Source organism: Rhinolophus sinicus, chromosome 3 (genome assembly GCF_057876585.1).
Source record: "Rhinolophus sinicus isolate RSI-liver-muscle chromosome 3, RSI-T2T, whole genome shotgun sequence".
NCBI classification, from domain to species: Eukaryota; Metazoa; Chordata; class Mammalia; order Chiroptera; family Rhinolophidae; genus Rhinolophus; species Rhinolophus sinicus.
This window is the reverse complement of record NC_142503.1, coordinates 134,988,205-135,009,286: the sequence shown is the minus strand read 5'-3', so window position 1 is coordinate 135,009,286 and position 21,082 is coordinate 134,988,205. Positions and strand designations below refer to the sequence as shown.

Below are 21,082 nucleotides of genomic sequence, written 5' to 3'. Positions count from 1 at the left end.
ATCTGAAAGAGTCAAACTAGTAGAAACAGAGAGTAGCATGGTGGTTGCTAGGGGCTTATAGGGGGAGGGGAATGAGGGAAATAGGGAGATGTTGGTCAAAGGGTACAACATTTCAGTTTTATAAGATGAGCAATTTTTGAGGATCAAATATACAGCATACTTGTTATAGTTAATAATATTGAATTGTGTACTTGAAATTCTCTGAGAGAGTAAATCTTAATGTTCTCACCATGCAAAAAAAATGTTAACTATGTAAGGTGATGGGTGTGTTAATTAACTTGATTGTGGTAACCGTTTCATAATATATCAAATCACCATGTTGTACACCTTAAATATGTACAATTTTATTTGTCAATTATACCTCAAACAAGTTGGGGGGGGAGTAAATGGGATACCATTCAAGGTGTTCTATACTGATGAAGTGCTCACAGAACGCTTCTTCTGTTCCCTACTCACACCTCCCATCACTCCTTCGCTTGGTTAGGAGAATAAGGAGAAGACTGCAGCTGAACAGAAAGACAAATGATTTTAGTGATGTGGTATCACAGTACTCTGTCTGAGAGGTGGAGACTCAGCTTTGAGTAGAGTCTAGTGTGAGAAAATGCATCTAATTCAGAAAATCTGAATTCCTATATTCACACATTTCCAAGTGGCCTTGGGCCTATGAACCTCCCTGAGTATTGTTTTCTTCTCTCTGTATTAGAGTGATATATGATGTATATCACTGGTTTGTTGTAATAATTACATGAAAGTTACACTTAAGAGTATTTTGTCTATGATATGCAGGAAAATCTTACAGCTTTATGGCTTACAGGTTTCTGAACTTATTTGTAACTTTTCTGGATGACTCAAGATCACCATCATTTTATTAGAGCATCAATTAGGTGGTAAGGTAAATTGTTTCTATGATTTCTGTTCCTTTCCTACCATAGTAGACTACAATACTGTCCCCCCTGCTCTATGTTTATTACTTTCTTTATGTGTTCCTAAAATGTATTGATCATCTACAATATGTCAGACCACAGTGGTGACAATGATAGCTAACTGGAAGACCTAACACATAAACAGAACTCAGTATGTGTCAGACACTATTCAAAGCATTTTATGTATGTTAACACATTTAATCCTTGCATCAATTCTATGATCTCTAATTTGCACATGAGGAAACTAAAACACAGAGAGCTTAAGTAATTTGTTCAAGGGCACACTGCAAGTAACTGGCAGAGGTAGAAATCATCTGATGCAGTCGAACTCCACAGTCGCTGTTCTCATCACTATATATCACCCCCTCTAAGACAGAAAAGATGGGCATCATATCTCCCTTTCCCAGGGAGCATCTGTGAAATAAGTACATCCCAACAATATTAAGAAAAGAAAGCTTTATAATTTCTTGACCATTTCACAATAGTGTCTCAATTGAGTTTCTCAATGGCCCTGGAGACAGATAGGGAAGATATTAGCCTCTTTATGATAACAGATATAGATAAGAAAACTGTGACATAATTTTAAAGTGCTCAAAAATATATCAAAAATTGAAAAGCAAAGACCTCAACTTGAAATTTTAATAGTATAAAACATCATTTCATGGATGTTCTCCTCTTCTCCTATAACACTAAACAGGGTTATACTGAAGATCAAACAACATGATATTAAAGAAATACTTTATAAATTCCAAATAACTGTATGTTGCCTGTAAGAAGTAGTAGTGGTAGCAGTAGTGCCGTGTTTCCCCGAAAATAAGACCTAGCCAGACATTCAGCTCTAATGCGTCTTTTGGAACAAAAATTAATATAAGACCCGGTCTTATTTTACTATAATATAAGACCAGGTATAACATAACATAACATAACATAACATAACAAAACATAACATAACACTGGATCTTATGTTAATTTTTGCTCCAGAATGTGCATTAGAGCTGATTGTCTGGCTAGGTCTTACTTTCGGGGAAACATGGTAGCAGTAGTAATAGTACTAGTAGTAGTAGTAACAGCAGTAGTAGTATTAGTAAGAGGAAAAGGAGACGGAGGAGGCATATCATATTTTCAATGCCCACAGGAATCTGACTCTGACCTAGGACCATCATCTTCATAATCACTTCCAACCCCAAAGATCCTATTCTAGCCTTAAATTCACAGACAACTGTAAAAAACAGAATTCTCTTCTAACATAACATGGTGGAATATTTAAAACCATCAAATGTCAGTTGTCTCTTCCCCAAGGATAGGAGTCTGAATTCCAAACCCAGTCCTGAAGCCAACATAGTCTGAGAAGTGATTTAGCTGCAAACCCCTGGGCTTAGTATCGTCATTTGCAAAATAGCTAGCGGAAGTAACAAAGAGTCCTGTTCAACTTCCCTGTTTTCTTTGTGATTTGTCCTCTTGCACCCTTCACCCTCTTACCCCCCATGCCCGTATCATATTTGTAACACCATCCTCTCTACACTGTCTCTACCATAGGAATTCATTCAATACTCACTTTATGAATGTCAGCATGCGTTTAGTGATCAATGGGATCCAATTTTTCTTGGGATAAATGACATTATTACTCCAATGATGTTTTTAAAAGCCAGGGTACTGGGTTAATATGCTTCACTTAATATGCTATGTCTGTATATTGCAATGTTATTAATTGGAGAGATCTTGATTTCACAGATTTTAAGATATTCATATATATGATCAAGACCAAGAACATTGTCAGGACTGCACAAACCTTCTTTTGTAGCAAAAATTCTCTTTGATTCAAATTTGTGTAGGAAAAAATTCATCGGCTTCATTCATTTTGTGAAGTAGAAGGAGCTTGGGCTTTGCAGTCTGACAAATAAAAATTCTGAGTGTCACTGTGCTTGTCTGTAAAGTGAAAAACCAAGTACCTCACAGGGTTGTTTAGAAGAGAACTGATATAATGAGAGTGAATCCCTTTGCTTAGTGCCCAGCCCAGGGCAGATGCTCAGTCAATGTTCATTTCTCCTTATATTCCTCTCTCCTGATTTTACCCGCATTTGAAATCTATAAGGTTCAGAATTCAGCATATCATGCTTAGAGGACTTTGTCAGCTAGAAACCTTGCTCTAGTATTTTGTAAGTAACTTTAATGATAAACAATAATAATCAACTATGTAAGTTTTCAAACACAACTGATTTTTCTTGTTAAAAAAAAAACAAACAACAAAAGTTTATCAAATTGCAAAAGCTTGTTCTCAGGCTCCTTACCCTCTGTTAGGGCACAAGGAGCAAAATAATTGCTCCTAATATTTATTATGACTTTCACAACATAAATCACCAACAGACTTTTTTGCAAGGCTGTTAGTTGTAATGACACCAGCTCTGTGCAAAGACTACATTCCTGTTTTTTCTCGACATTTACATAATTCTTATTTTTCAAGTTGAAAAGAGGTGTTCAGATTAGCCTACAATGCCAGACTTGTCATTAATTTGTAAATTTTGTATAGAAATCGGCAACGTTTGGTGAAAAAATACTAACTAAAACCAATTGTCCATTCAGTGTATAACATTAATCAATTAAGAACGATCCAAAAGTGCATCCACATAAGCAATAATTGTTCACGTAGTCCTTGCAAAAATAAAAAGGTGTTGAGTGATAGGAATCGTTTCCAAAAACAATTGTGCAATAGCAAAAGAAGCTCCTGTGTTAGAGCTAAGTTTAACATTTGGTTTTCATTCTGCGCTGTTCAGTTTTACATGCATGGAATCCCCAGTAATACTGACATAGGGAAGCAGAGTATCAGTCAAAATCCACCAGACAGATGTGAAAATTGAATTTTTCCAGTAAGTTATAATGTAAAAGGGAATACTGGTATATCGCAGGCTTAGGTAGTGGAGGAGGAACATTGCGTGAAGATGAGAGCTGCAACTATAGCAACGTGGGAAATTGTGATTATAAAAATCAGAGGAAGGCCTGTACTGATAAGGATGAGTAAGGGCAAAGGAATTTTCCCCTAATGATTCAGATGTTTGAGACTAAAATACATGTAAAAGATAAGCAGGTCTTTTCCCCATACTGCAGGGAGGTAACAGTGCACAGGCAAAGAAGGCATGCTGTGATTGTCGCAGGCAGCCTTACCCCAGCTGGGACTGCTCTCCCCGCAAATGCAAGCATTGTTGCTTTGATAAGAAATACACTGATCTTATGAGCGTTGCTTACTTATTCTGTGGGAGGAAAAACATGATTAAAACCTCCGCTTGCTTACCTTCAAATGTTTTACAATTTTATACATCTTGTAAGCAGTTCTTCTTTCTGTCAGTGGATACCACTGAGTCAGCATCGTTAAAGTCTCCCCTCCCGTGGTCGTCATGTCTAAGTCAGAGTCTCCCAAAGAGCCTGAACAGCTGTGGAAGTTCTTCATCGGAGGTTTGAGCTTTGAAACAACCGATGAGAGTCTGAGGAGCCATTTTGAGCAATGGGGAATGCTCACAGACTGTGTGGTGATGAGAGACCCAAACACCAAGCGTTCCAGAGGCTTTGGGTTTGTCCTTATGCCACTGTGGAGGAGGTGGGTGCAACCATGAAGGCAAGGCCACACAAGGTGGATGGAAGAGTTGTGGAATCAAAGAGGGCTGCTCAAGAGAAGATTCTCAAAGACCTGGTGCCCACTTAACTGTGAAAAAGATTTTTGTCCGTGTTATTAAAGAAGACACTGAAGAACATCACCTAAGAGATGATTTTGAACAGTATGGGAAAATTGAAGCGATTGAAATCATGACTGACCGAGGCAGTGGCAAGAAGAGAGGCTTTGCTTTTGTAACCTTTGATGACCATGACTCTGTAGACAAGATTGTCATTCAGAAATACCACACTGTGAATGGCCGCAACTGTGACGTAAGGAAAGCCCTATCTAAGCAAGAGATGGCTAGTGCTTCATCCAGTCAAAGAGGTCGAAGAGGTTCTGGAAACTTCGGTGGTGTCGAGGAGGTGGCTTTGGTGGGAATGACAACTTTGGTCATGGAGGACACTTCAGTGGTCGAGGTGGCTTTGGAGGCAGTCGTGGTGGAGGAGGATAGGTGGCAGTGGGGAGGGCTATAATGGACTTGGTAATGATGGAAGCAATTTTGGAGGTGGTGGAAGCTGCAACAATTTTGGCAATTACAACAATCAATCTTTAAATTTTGGACCCATGAAAGGAGGGAACTTTGGAGCCAGAAGCTCTGGTCCCTATGGTGGTAGAGGTCAATACTTCGCCAAACCACGAAACCAAGGTGGCTATGGTGGGTTCAGCAGCAGCAGAAGCTATGGCAGTGGCAGAAGGTTTTAATTACTGCCAGGAAACAAAGCTTAGCAGGAGAGGAGAGCCAGAGAAGTGACAGAGAAACTACAGGTAGCAAGAGATCTGTGAACTCAGCCAAGCACAGTGGTGGCAGGGCCTAGCTGCTACAAAGAAGACATGTTTTAGACAATACTCATGTGTATGGGCAAAAAACTCGAGGACTGTATTTGTGACTAATTGTATAACAGGTTATTTTAGTTTCTGTTCTGTGGAAAGTGTAAAGCATTCCAACAAAGTGTTTTAATGTAGGTTTTTTTCGTTTTTGCTTTTTTTTTTGCACCCATGCTGTCGATTGCTAAACGTAATAGTCTGATCATGACACTGAATAACTGTGTCTTTTTTTAAAAAAAATTCTGTTTAGGATAGAGAGTGGTCATGGTGACTTAAAAAACAAATGACAACTAATATTTGTATAGTCATAGAATATTCTTTTCCCATTGTTCTCACATCTGTTATCTCATGGAACCATCTCAAGACTCCATGATGTAGAGAATATTGTTACTCCAATTTGATGGCATACCCAGTATAGGCAGATGAGGGGATGTGTCTATAATCAGAGTGGGGACTTAAACACTGCTTGCAGGTGTCTTTTTTTTTTTTTCTTTTTTTTTTTTTACTTCTCATTCTCCTTTGAAAACCCCATGCTGTCACTCACATTAACATATGCTTGCAGAGTTCATAAAAGTGTTTTTCATGTTTTCTCTCATTTGAATTATTCAACTACCCTGTGAAGTAGGTATTATTACTCATATTTTACCTATGTTATTGGTGAGAAAACTAGGGCTTAGAAAAGTTAGTATCTTGCTAAAATCTCATAACTAGCAACAGCAGAATGAGGGCTCTGACAAGGACTTTCGATCGATGGCTGTTTTAAGAACTCCAAAGCTGAAGATATCATTTCTGACTATCCTAAGTGTCATTTTGCTGGGTCTTGAAAACTAACTAAGGAGATGTTGGCAGACAGGAGAATAACCCAGATGGAGGGTCTATATCAAACAAATATTGTGGAAGGTCACACAGTCCAAGAAAGCAAGAGTATGGGATGTATTGGAATTTAAAATAAAATCAGATTGGAATCAGTTGGTGGAAAGTCTTAACTGCCTTTTCAGAAATTTTGGAGTTCATTCTTTGGGAAATGGGTAGCTTTGAAGTGATGATAATGTATTTTTAATTATTCTTTGTTGTGCTTTGTCTTTAACAAAGACAGGGCTGTGCTTTAAGAGAGAGAAATTGAAGTCAGAGAAGCACGACTGAAACTTATGGCAATAATATAGACAAGCAATAATAAAATTATGAATTAGGTATTGATAGTAGGAGTGAAAATCAAAATATCCCTATTTTGCAGATGAGAAAACTTGAGGCATTGAAAAGATAAGGTTTAGATTTATTCAGTGTTTCTTATGCGTGATTATAAGCAATGAGAGTTGGTGAATATGATGCTAAACTAACACACCAAAGCACAAATGCAAGGATTTTCTCAGGTTGGACAGTCCCACCAGCCTATTTCCCAGGCCACATGCCCTTAGTCCCTGTAGCCCCAAACTACACCTCGTACCCCAGTGCACCCTGTTCTCTGTGTCATTCCACAAATGGAGCCCTCTCTCATGGAATCCTTTTCTCCCAGAGAATACTTCTCTATCCTCCACAACCCACTTCCTCCTGAAGAGCCTTGTCCAGCAGCCCCAGTGTGCACCTATCCCATCTACTGTTGTGTGAGCATCTACTGTACCATTAATCACGGCATACTAACATTTATATGTTTGTCTGTCTCACCTAGAAGACAAAAGCTAAATTGTAATCATCTTCATGTCCTTAGAACTTTATATACTGTAAGGACCTCATATTGTTTACTGATTGAATATATTGAGAGTCTTCATCAATAGCCATCATAGATAATATTTGATTCTAGGATACGGAATAGCATATTAAGTAAAGAAGATATCTAACTCCTTGGTTTCTCAGTCTCTGAATTGACATGGCAAGGATATAGTTTGAGCCAGAATGTATTTCTAACTTACAATTTTGAACATAGGAAGGCATCTAGCTGTATGCCAAGAGATAGAGAGAAGACCTGTGTTCTTATGTGCTCAGCTATTCAAATGGTTTTCATTTCTAGGGTTCTGTTTCTGCCCCCACTCCAACTTCGTTGCCACCTTCATAAAACACTCCCCTGCCCCCTGGTCCCTTGCTCCAGACTTATTACCTGATCTCCCCGCCCCCCCCCCCCACACCTTGTTCCTTCCTTGCCTGGGCTGTCCCATGATCTAATTAGGCAGCTGAGCACACAGCTCTGCTGCTGCCTCTACCTCACAGTGAGAGTCTCTAGAAACACCCAGTTCCCTCCCCTGGATAGAGACTGCAGCAGTCCTGATGGAAAGGTGTTCAGGTGCTAACATGATTAGTGATATGTTGGGGGTGGAGTACGGAAGTGCTTTTCTCAGAAAGTTTTTCCTTCTTCATTGCTTACATCACATCTACTTTTGTCAGATCAATAAGGATATGCAAAAACGAGGTGTGAAATGATTCAGACATTCTTGACACAGCACCATGCAGAGTAGATAAAAGAATATATTTAAAGGGGAACATACTTATTTCATACCAAGTTTTGTGTGTTCTTTACAGACTTCCCATTGTCCACTCAGAGGCCAAGTATGGACCACACATGGTGGACACAAGGTGCTTTGGTTTCCCACTGTCAGAAAATACAGGAAATCCGTTATGACCTCACTTTATCGGGTCATTTGGAGAAAGCTCTAGTAATACATTAATGATGGTTAAGCGAGAAAGTCAAGGTTGAGTATAAATTGTACTTGATTCAGTTTATACCAAGCTACTTCATTTGCAAATGAACAGAACACTTCAATACAAAATGTGAACAAAATTTGAGAGGTAAACAAGAACTAGGATAAGTTAATTTCAAATTCTATATTTTTGGAATGGAGAAGTTTTGCAAATAATATGAGCAAGTTCATCATCCAGAACATCAAGGCAACTGTTATTTTTATTAGTTAGTATGACTAAGACCTTGATCTCTAAAGTGAGAACTGATTGGTGAAAATCCCTGGTATTTCCTTTGCTAGAATTTTGAACTTGGGAAAATTTCTTCACCTGTATGAGCCTCTGTAATAGGAATAACACAACTACCTGCCTTATAGACTTGTTGAAAGGGTTAAATGAGATAAACTGAAGTGTGTTAGTGGCTACATGGTAATGCACATAGATAAGTACTATATAAATATTATTAGCTAGACTTCCCTGGCTTTTAACTCTTCCAGGAATTACTATCATAGGAAAGCAGCTATTATTTCTTTTGAATAGTTCTTACTATTAATTATGTGTTGACTGACTTCTGCAGCTACTCTAAAAAGTTTGATTATTTAAAACTAAAGGGTCAAAAGAAACCTTGTGTTCCCAACTAAATATTATCATGTAGAAAGTTCTACTGTTTGGTGATCATGGTGATCTGCAAATATTTTTACTCCTCCCAGAAAAAAGTGGAGTCTAATTCCTCTCCCCTTGAATGGAGGTTGACCCTAGCGACTCACTCCTAACAATGAAATGTGGCGGCAATAACATGAAAATGACTTCTGAGACTGGGTATGAAAAGGTGATATAGCTACCTGGCTCTCTTAGCACACATACCCACCTACAGCACTGGGCTTCCATGTTGCAGACCATGTAGAAAGTCCACATAGAGATAGAAGAAAATGCCCAAGGAGATGGAGGCTGTACTGGCTTCTCAGCTATTTAAGGCCCTGTATCAACCAGCAGACATATGAATGAGTAAGCCTTAGGTGATTCCAGCCTCCATCCCCAGCCCCTAGCTGATACGGAATGGAGCAGAGACAAGATGTTGCCACCAATCCCTGCCCAAATTGAGATTTGTGATTAAAATAAATACTGTTTTAATCCACTAAGTTTTGGAGCAATAGCATTGGAAAAAAATGACCAATTTGTGTGTATCTCTGGGTATAAAATGATTTGCTTATTAGGAAGGCTGGTTAATTACATAGGTACCAAATTGCCCAACTTGAAAACTTAACCATGTATCTGACAGTGCCCCAGTATTGTTATTGTTAAATTGTTATTGTTATTGTTGCCCCAGTATTGGGTATTGTTAAATAATTAGCACATGGTAACATTTTCCTACAAATACATATTTAATGGACCTTAGCTATAATGTAATCTAACCTTTTTTTTTCTTAATGAAAAACCAAGCACAAAGAGGTCATGTAACTTTCCCCATATTTTGCAGCAAGATGGTGTCACCAGTTCAACTGTCTGGTTTGCATCCCTGATGCTTTGCAGAGCACTCACTCAGGAGCACTCCCTTGGCATCTTATATTATTGTCCCTTGTATTATCGCACCTTGGTTAGTGCCCCTATTCTATTATAGTTTGATTGGTACTCCATGCCCCATCACAACTAGACTAGTCTCTTGTTGATAGCAGGTACTTTTTTGTTGTTCATTTTTCTACACATAGAAACTGGCATGTCCTCAGTTAGTTCGATATGCGTTGTTAAAGATGTTTTGGGAAAGTGTATAATTTGGAATTTTTTCTGAATGGATATAGATTAGTACTAAATCCAGAAATACTGGTATCAAAGCCTTACTCCCTGAGTTTGATTGAATTAGCCTAGAGTAGAACCAGGTATCTGTGAATTTAAAAAGTTCCCAAGCTGATTCGTTCTAACAGCTCTATTATTGTATGTAACTACCAATGGTCCTTCCTTGGGCAAATCATGTTACCAATACTGTATCTACACAGAAGCATTAACCTAAAAACGGGTCTCTTGGAGGACAAATTTGATTCATGTTTTATCTCCATAACTCACTGATCAATAGTTATATCACTGGATATTTGAGGATGTGGCAGGAGGGTTTGCAAAGATAGTACCCAAAATGAAGCAACATACACACCCAGCTTGGTTGGTTTGTTTTAAACTCCTAGAGTTGTCCCTGTGACCACCTAAGAACTTTAAGTCAATTGTGATGCCTAAGGGAACAGTCTGGTTCCTGAAATAGCTTTTTATCTATAAAGGTCTACCTTGGGGCTTTGTCTACCTTTGAATAGGGTGACTAAAAGGGGAAAATAGTTAAATAGTTTTAGTTATTTTAACTTGACCCTAAAAAAAAAAAAAAGTGAGTGGAGTCGGCTGAAGGATGCTAACTATTTTAACATCCAAAGAATTGTGATCTCAGCTATTTTCTTCATTTAAACATCCAAACTGATTTTGTATGCCCATGTGCTTTTATTTGCCTGTTTGTTCATTTTTCCTTTGGCAAAATAGGCAATCTGACTCTTCTCATGGGGAAAATAAGTTAAGCCCTGTAGCAATAAATGAAAGAAATATAGGGCATATTTTTAAAATAAGAGTATAATAGCTACAAAAACAATATGGTGTAGCTGAACGCACACAGATCTAACACAGATCTCTTACTGCTGTGGAGCTATGGTTAATTTACTACAACTCTGTTCAGTTTCCTCATTTGTAAAATATCAACCCAATAGGACTGTGATTAAAATCAATGATGTACTCTAGTCTAATCATTAGAAAAACATCAGAAAAATTCCAATAGAGGGGCATTCTACAAAATACCTGTCTTGTGTATTCCTCAAACTGTCAAGGTCATCAAAAACAAAGGAAAGACTGAGAAACTGTTATAGCCAAGACAAGCTTAAGGAAAAATGACAAGTAAATGCTATTTACTTGTGGTATCCTGGAAAAGGAAATGGGCACTGGATGAAAATAAGGAAATCTGAATTAAATAGGGACTTCAGTTAATAACACTGTATTAATATTGATTCAATAATTATAACAAGTGTACCATACTAATGTAGATGTTAATAATTGGAGAAACTGGGTTCAGGGTATATGGGAACTCTTCGTACTATTTCTCAATTTTTCTGTGAATCTAAAACTGTTCTAAAAAATAAATATGTATTTTTTTAAATTAAGTGAAGAAGCATACATAAAAGTACATAGATCGTACTCCATAAATATTGTATCTTCTCTTCTGGCCAGAGTGGACACATGGAAGAAACTGCTATCCGTGTCCTCCTGTATCTTTTCCCCCTTCCTAATCCACCAGAGGATTCAAGGGGAAATGCAATCATCCCCATGTTCTCATTTGTAGGTTGCCAGGAGTAAGAATGTTTACATTTAGTTTAAGGTTATTTTAATTATGTCTCTGACGTAGATTCTGCTACATGTAGAATGATTCTTGTTAGACCTATTAGGGTTCTTCTGGCCCAAATCCCCCCAAAATAAACTTTCAAACCTTTAAACTAATTCAATCTATCAGTAACCATCCATGTAAATCCATTTTGCTTGCAAGAAACTTTGGTACATTGAGAATATTTTAAAATTAGGACAAGATCTGTATAAAAATGTTTCTAAGATTTTTTTTTTTTTGAAATGCAATGTACAAGCTATATAAATGGCTTCATATTGCCTTGAATAGAAGGAATCTTTCTTCTTTCTTTCCCCCCACCCCTCCTCACCCCCCTCCACTGGCTTGATTCTTTAGAAAACTGTTTAACTGTTTCTTCTTATTTTACCTTACAACCACCTTTTATTGTATCAATAACTCACAAACCTAAAAATAAAATGAAGACTTGACTTTTTAGAATACAGCTGAAGATATGAAACATTAAAATCATGTTGTTTTTCCAAATTATGTGATAGATTTTAGTATGTAAATCATAAAAACATTTAAGTAAAATTTTGCTTTGGCAAGTAAGTATTCGAGGCAAAATTCACGATATGGTATGACCACTATCTTAAATACCTCTCAATGTGATGTGAAGTAGTATTTTTATCTGCATATGATATTTTAAGTCATTATTATATTAAGGCATATCATATCTCTTCCTAAATCAAAAAAAGCATTCCTAGGTTTCCCCATATTTTCCTCGATCAAAGAAGCTACACCTAACATTTTAACCATTTCGTCTTGAATGTTGATGTGGGGAAATGTAGGAAGAGTGCTAATCTGAGGCTTAGCTAAATTCCCACAGTGTGCTGGGATTCAGATTCTTACTGCTGAGGTCTTGGTCGGGCAGTGTGCCCAGTGAGTCTCAGCCTAGGATTTAAGATTCTTTAGCTGTGTTAACACATTTGAAAACATTATTCCGATCAGTAATCTCTAAGTGCCTTCATTTTCTCAAGTACAAAATGGACATAATTGAATATTTACTACAATTTAGGGAAGTGCGCAGCTTTCAGAACACAAACATTTAAGAGGCTCAAGTGAAAGATTAAATAATTAAGTGTACAAACCATCTTTCTTAATTTTGATCCGAATGGGTAATATTTAGTATAATGTAATACAGCAGGTGACATAGCATAATTTGGCATATTCAACAAAATATCACAAAAAGCACTAAACACATCTAAAATCATGCCAATCATCTACTCTATAAGTATGTGAGATTATAAAGGAGATAATATAGGTAATATTTTACAACTGCCTTTTATCCTTTAAAGAAAAACCCTCTCCTTGTTTATTAGACTTGTTCTTGACCTTCTCTAAATTGAATAATTCACTCATTCCTTGTTAAAGATAATGAGAGGAAGGGAGCACAAAAAAGAAAAAATAATTAAAATTCTAGTTCTTGAAACTGAATTTAATACATATTTGTAAGTAATTTCCTGTATAGCTTTCAAGATGCAAAACATTTTTATATAATATTATTTGGTTTGCTTCAGGGCAATCTTCCTTATAGTTCTTATGTTGCAGAATTCAGTATTATTTTCATATAAATCCCTTCCTTCAATGGGTTTAACAATTCTTTGTGTTTAAATTATAATTATCTATTATATAAAAATATTTTTTATTCTGAATTGCCTAGTATTACTGAAAAAGAGGATTGTTGAGTGAAAACTGCAGCTTGTTATTTTGATATGCTCAATAAGTTAAATCGATAACAAAATTCTAAAAGAGGAGAAAGATAATCTACTTTCTGATAATGTGTGTCCTTTGTTACTTCAACCATTAACATCTGTGAGCCGCTGTCAGTAATTTCTTTAATGAGATTATTGTGTTTTTCTTTTAGATATGTAACTGTCAGGCATTTTACATTTGTCCTTACTAATAATTCCCTGGGCCTTTATTAAAGAGATTTACAGATTTCTTAAATCTACAATCCTGCATCACTCTGATACCGACTTCCAATAAAATAATAAATTAGATTTTATTCTGCGCCTTACCCTTACAAATGAGCAAATAAAAAAAAAATGTTTACTGAATAAGCTGTCCAAAGCCAAAATAAATCATGTTCTTCTCTTTTCCAAGCATTTTGATAGCTATAAATGAGCATCTACTGGACTTTGAATAAAATGACCATTTTTAACATTATAAATCTTTATAAAAATGAGAATTTCATAATTGGAAAAGAAGCATTGTGGTTGAGGCGCTTTTCAAAGAAAACATCCAGTGATAGCAAAGTAATTAAATATTTTCTCAACAACCACTTTTTTACTTTTGGCAGGTTTGCTTAAGAAAACATGCTAAATTGCAAAATGCTTTTTTCGGATTCCGACTCACTTGAGCAGATCTGTTTAGCTAAGTAGTGTAAGACATAAGATTTAGAAATATTTTCAAACATTTCCACCATAACTACAGAATAATCAGATGTTCATCGTTTAAAATGAAATGCTAAACTGTTTGGAAATATTCTCTAAAAACCAGCAGAAATCACAAGGCGGATGATTTGGCTCTCCCTGTCTTCCTCTCTACCTGCATTCTTCCCTCTTTCTCTCCATAATGCCATGTTGTAGTACATCCTTCTTAGCTTCCAATCAACATTTCAAGCACTGGGATCATGTTTGATATTGTCAGATGGCCTGGAAAATTAAAAACCCAATTAAAGGCTCAGCACGCGGGTCAGCTCTTCTGCATATCAAAAGGCCTCCTCTGGCTATTCTGCTCAAATTGTATCTGTTAACAGCTCACTTTGCAGAAAGTGAAATAGCAGAGCGTTTATGAGTAATAAGTACTTTCCAGCTGATACATTTCAAACATAAACCACTTTCATGGCCCCGGCAAAAAGTACAAGTCATAATCAAATTGTCAATTTTTTCCTGTGAGATGCATAGATCTATTGTAACTGTGATTGTGAAAGAAGGAAATGCATTTTATTCACATGTTGGGGGAAAAAGAGATGCACATTTTCCCTACAATTAAAGATTTTTTGTCACTTTTTTTACTGCCTTTCCTTTACATTTCTAAATAGTTACTATAATTGATTTTCGGGTTGCATTCTTTTTTTTTTTTTTTTTTTTTTTTTTTGGTAGGAGAATCGTTTATAGTTTTTATGTAGTGGAAGAAATGGTTGGAGTGAATAGCATTTTTGTTTAGCTGGGGTATTAATGTTCACCCAAATGTTTATAATGTGAATGTGCAAAGCACTAAAAGCTTTCGAGCTAAATGCAAATTAGTCGAGCACTCAAATGACATTTTTAGAAGGAGTTTTCATCTGTCAATGTGGCATAATATTAAGTCAAACTAAAGTCACTACTTTAGCTACTGGCCATTTGAAAAAAAAAAATTTCATAAGATACCAGGGTTGACAGAAAAGAAAACAAACTACATAAATATTTTTCAACATATTATATTAACCAAGCAGCTGCTACAGGATTTCACAAGAAGTTAGCATATAATGTCTCCCCTTAGAATATATTGTGAGTGTATGCTATGTCAAAAATCTAAATCCCTGGGTTTTGCATAATGCATTAAGGTCCACATCTAGACAAGAAAGATTTTTCAAAGGAATGTCAGGTGATGAAATAAAACATACTTCCTTCAGTTAAAAAAATAATAATAGTGATAATAATCCAAAAAACATTGTGAATTAGGAATGAGTATCACCTGCAAAGTATATTTATGTAGTTCAGATTATGCCTCTTGAAATAAACGCCAGTGTTTCTGAGCGTTTCCCGGGTCTATTGGTTAATAATTTTAATAAGCACTTAATTTCTAGATTGTTCTCAAAATAAGAGCCTACGAGGACCTAAGGTAATTGTCCAGAATTATTGAGACTCCAGGACTCATCAAAAGAAAGGGAATTGACAGCCAAAAGAAAAACCTCAACTGAGCCCCACCTCCACTGTACCTACATGTAGCAAATCCAAACTCACCTGCTCTTTGAGCCACTTGCAACAGGAGGTGGCACAGAGTTGTTGTCATTAATGGGGTATGAGCCTGCACACTGATATTTTTTTAATCTGCATTTGCTGGACTCATTGCTGCCGTGTATGTTGACATTCTCTTCTGATCTGTCCACAGACCCCTTGATTTCCTTTCTCATGATATGTAGTATTTTTGTGGTGCTTTTCACAGAAGCCAATAACAAATTTTAGAATGGAGTGCTCCCTTTTTAATTCCATAAGGGGGGAAATAAAAGATCAAGGAAAATCTTCAATTTTTACTGCAACCTTTTTTTTATTGACTTATCATTGACTTAGTTTTCCACCTAGTCTTCAATAAATTTGTAGAGATTTTTCCAAGCCTGGGACAGTGGTCTCAAAATACAGCAGCCCATCCACCATGGTGCCTTTTGGTCCATAAAAAAAAAAAAAAAAAAAAAAAGAAGCCACAGATCCTTCACTACAGAGGCACAAGTGGGCGTCCTATTATTGACTCAAGCGCCTCACTACACCTTATTCATATTAAAGAGCAACATATTGCATATTAATAGACAATTTAAAATAATTACAGTCTTTAATCTTTTCTAAAGAACAGTTTCTTGTCTCTTGAAAGTTTTGTACTTCTTATATAGAAAAGAAAGCAACTGCTTTCTCAGAGAAACAATGTATAATAATATGTCAGTAAAGATTGAGCAATTTTGAGTAGTGATGGGTGAAAAGGACATTATGTTCTTTTTTCTTGTCATGGTCGGTATTTTTCTGTCAGTCGGCAAAGGCTGCACTCAGCAAGAAGAAGCTAAAGACCTGCATTGAGAGACGTGAGGGTGACAGCTACCCTGACAGGTCAGAAGATGACTGCAGAATTAGCCTTACTTTAATTCGCACTAAAATTCACAGCTCCTGACGAGGAAATGGGAAAAAGAAATTTCCTTACACATTTTCTTTTCATTTCATGTGCAGATTATACATATTCTGCTTCCATTAACAAGAAGGAGATTGTACTTTATGCAGCTCTATATTTAAGGGCAAAAGACCAAGAAGATGACAAGAGTGACCTCTCTCTTGTCTTATGATCACTGCCAGTTTGACATGACACTAATTAGACTGCCTTAATCTAAACCCAGTTAGTTCTGCATGCTTGCAGCAAAACCATTGTAAACCCGAACGTAAATTGCCTTAGGCCTTTGTCTTCTTAAATCCCGCCTCTCTCCCTCCACCCAGAGCCCCCATCGTTACATACCCACATGTATACATATGAAGAACCAGATCTCTTATAATTCTACCCCATTAATCTTAACAAATAAGACCATGAGTGTCCTCTTAATATTCCTCTTCTGTAAATGTCACCAATTTTCACTACGTAACACTCTCTGGTATGACTTGCTGGACATGGTGGGAAGTTTCCTTTCATTGTAAAAGTCTTAAAAGAAAGGAATAAAGGTCTGAAAAGGGCAAGGGAGATTTTTAAATACATGATGATGGTAGAGCTGTGAAATATGTTTAAGTGTGGATTCAATATACTTCTCCTCTAACAAAAGAAGGGAAAAAAAGAAAAGAAAAAAAAGTAAGAATGAGGAAGATACCTTGTTGACTGGCTGATTAAAAAGGGAGTCAAGGAATTCAGCAAGAGGTCATACAATTTTGGGAGGGATCTGGAAGAAGAATCAGTAAGCCAACTTTCTCTTAAACACCCAAGGGAACTCTAAGCACAAAGATAATACAAGGAAGGAGAGGAAAAGATAAACGACCTAAGACCTACTTAAAAAACACTAACTTTAAATATATGTAATCATACATGAGCCTCTTGAATGAAAACAGTGAGGTCCAGCCAAACTATTATTGATCATCTGAAGCATTTATCTGGTAAATGCCGGCAGCAGGAGGCAGTCGTACTGCCTGTCTCCCCAGTAGAGGAAGTTACAGCTGGACGTGCACGTCTGCATTCCAGAGCTCTTCTTGCTTCCTGTAAAACCAAGGTTGCATTTCCCCTATCGATAAATCCTCAAGGATGCAGTAGCTGTATTATAAGGACAGACTAATTCCCTAAAAACGTCTGTGGTCAGAGATATGTACTAGTGAGATGGTATTTCCATTCCTTTCCATACCGTGTGAAGTGTAAATGTGTACTTGAAGAAAAAGCTGTGAAATGGGCTTCTTCCTGTTAACACCTGTGATGTTTTGTGTGGGGGGTGACATTCCCTGACATCCTCTACGCAGCAGGTAGTAGGGCCAGAAATCCTGCCCACAGCATTGACTGACCGAGGGACAGCACAGATTCTCAAGCCTGTTTCCACATCCTTTTTATAATAATCTCATAGTCACTTAAGAACAGTGTCTACTATATATTGACTACCTACTCTCTGCCAGAATCAGAGCTAGGGCTTCATGAACATTATCTCATTTGATCCTGACCACAATCTTTCAACAAATGCATTATTTTCCCATTTTTCAGAGAATAAAATTGAGAATCAAGGAGTCTAAGTAGCTTGCATATGGTTAAACATCTTTTATGGTTAGTGCTAGAATCAAACCCACAAGGCCAGGCCCCAAAGCTGCTTCCTATGCAAACAGAGGTAAGTGTGAAAAGAGGGATGCATAATACAATAGGGAGTGATGGATCGGGAGTGTGGTTAACCCAAGACAGCATGGTCATCTAAGAGCTAAATAAAATACGTCAATGGGCCAAATATGCCTACAATCTGCAACCTAGAAAATATTATATTGTCTCTGCTTTAGGAGTCTTGCAAATAGCCACTCTCCAGTAGCAAAGTTACAACCCATATAACATCAATGGGAAAAAATATGGATTTCATTTATTTTCTACCCTGCATCTCTACACAAATATCATGATCAGGGAAAGAGACGACTGTATAGAGAGGTCACTCATCACAACGACCTTAGATCAGAATCTAAGTTGACCTCTTATAGTTGGTATTATTTTCTTGTGAACAAACACCAGCAGTTGTTTGTGAATTTCAGGCAGCAATGTCTTTCTCTCTCTTGGTTTGTGTACAGATATACTTGGTTGAATAATGGAAAAGTCACTGCTAATGAATATTAAAAGCCTGTAATTTAGTCAAAAACAATGTTGTCCACACGTTTTCCCTGAGTAATTTCAGGGTTTTTTTGTTTTTGATTTTTTTTTTTTAAATCGAGCGTAAATGGTAGATAATATTTCTCTGAATGGAGCCCTTTAGGCTTTCTTAGCTGAGGCTTGTTTAGCTTGCCAAGTTTAAATATTTTCCGAACTGATCCCAGAACTGAGAAGCCTTCATCACAGCACAGCATTAAAAATGATGGATGTGATACATATTTAATACAATAAAATGGCCATTTATATGCCCATACTAGACACAGGGGAAATCCTCACAGGAAAGATTTCTAAAATCAAAAGAGGCCTAGTCTCTAATCGATGTGAAGGGATTTACGTGGATAACTCCCATTAATGCTAATGGGTGTTATGAGCTTATATCCTCCATGCACCATTGGAAAGATACACTCAGTGCCACTCGAAAGGAAGCTGTTGCACAGATGAAATTCCGTAAGGGTATTCTGGGGGAAGGAAATTTTGAAGAAGAGCTACAATGGTAGTTAAGCTGCAGCCATAGTTTGCTTCACGAAGACACTGCTTTCTCAGAGGGGCTGGGTTCAAGATTACTGTCAACTAGGAGAGGTCTTTCTGACTGTGAGTCATGATGACGTGTGGTTGTAGTATTCAGACTCATAAGCTGTATTTCATGATGCTTTTAATTCTTCAGTGCAATGGTTGGTTAGGTGCTCAGGTAGGTTTTGGAAAGTGAATGATGCTGGAAATAATTATAACAAGTCTGAATCACGTAATAGTAGCATTTGCTTTTTCTTACTCTAGGGAGAGAGATATAGGGGATGATATAGACGTGGCAAGTCCCTGCCCCAACCTCCAGGAAAAAGGGAGACAGTTCCTCTGACTTGCTTATCTGAGTTTAGGACCTTTTCCTCTGACACTAGTCTGCTAGTAGTTTGTATTATGCATTATGTGACAAGTTCGAGGGATCATGTCCTCTTGTCTGGATTGATATCACCCAAAGTGGACTAATAAGAATGATTATTGAGCAGTTGTAACTACTAGATATCCCTAGATAGGGATATTTTGCAGCCACTGAAAGTGGTCTATTTACTAGAAATACACCACGTAAAATTAATATTTCAATGCAGAAACACTCACAGTTATGCACAAATAGTATTTTATACTTAAAACAGCTATATTTTCCTAATTTTGTGGCAGAGAAAAACCGACACACCAAGAGCCTAGATTGAAAGCCACGCAGAGAATGAGTAGAATGGCTAATTATATGACTGTCCATTCAAGTCTCCTCTTCTGAACACTCTTGTAGTGTTTCCTTTGTGGATTTCTTGTGGTGCTAGTCACACATTGCATTGTATTTTAATTATCTGTGTGCTTGTCTCAGATGCCCTAAGCCACAAATTGTGGAGGTCAGGATTCATTTCTGATTCACCCCCCTGTTGTCAAACTCACAGTAGGCTTTCAATAAATGCTGAATGAATAAACAAGTCATTAATATCCATCTGTGGCCCACCATATCTTTCCTTCTCTCATTTTTAGTGCATGCCCAGTGCTCTTTTCCCATGGCATTCTTTCCAGAATACATGTAAACTTCTTTGAAGAAAAAGAGCAGGAGGAATTTGGAGAGTGTGAGGGTGGCCTCTGAGGCTTTGAGAAGAACGGCCTGAGTCTGTGTTGGACTCTTACTGATCAGACAGCTCTGTAGGACCTTTCTCCCTAACTCTCCACGTGAGTTCCGTGCCCCACCTATCATCTTTCATGACTGCAATAGGTCACACTGTCCATCCGTTAAAATGCCACCTAAGAGTATTCTTTCCAATTGAGATTTTTTTAATTACATTTTTTTTAAAGAATACTTTTCGATAGCCCCATACTCTTTGGTGTTGGAAGAAGGGAACTAGGTCCCAGTTGAAAAGAGGCAAGTGGCTTTATCTGTTTCTTGTGTATGCCAGTAGACAAAACATAAATTATTCTTCTAAACATCTACTTTTTATCCCTTAGTCCTGGCGTCATAGAGAAACATACATTTTCACTTACATATTTCGCAAATGAGAAATAAAGTCCCTAAAAATTCAAACAATGCCCTTTTAGTTTATTTAAACTTTCATTTCAGCAATTGAATAATTTTAAAGAATAGCAAATCATTGTAAAATTAATCAGGATGAAAAAATAAGTCAGTTTTATTTTTCACTCCTGAACACTTTTTTTCTACAAAAGTCGTCCCCTGACCTCCACAACTATCTCCAGCAGTAGTTGTAAGTTTAGCCTGATAAATAGTTCAGTGGCATCCAGGAGAGACATCGAGTTAAAATGAAAATTAAGCACTTTATTGACAAGAAGAATTAATATCCCAACAAAAAATAAAATCCATATGTACTTTCTTGCTGTGGAAAAATGATGTGCAGACAACACAGACTATTGATTCGAACCAACTGAAGTTAAAGCAGAATATTTATTGGGCCGTACAGTATTTAAATGTCCTAAATTCCACTTAGTACCACTAGCTGCTAGCACTGCAGAATTCTAGAATTGCACCCTGCAGTTTGGACTAATTGGTGGGAAATGCAGGCCTGATGTCAAAGG

The 21,082-nt window shown here is 37.1% G+C and overlaps 1 long non-coding RNA gene and 1 pseudogene across 1 annotated transcript in view; both read left to right on the top strand.

Annotated features, from left to right (window-relative positions):
- Nucleotides 1–21,082, top strand: part of LOC141570601 (uncharacterized) — a 680,999-nt gene that overhangs the window by 466,390 nt on the left and 193,527 nt on the right. The window lies entirely within an intron of this gene.
- On the top strand, nt 4,281–5,552 carry LOC109444256 (heterogeneous nuclear ribonucleoprotein A1-like; annotated as a pseudogene).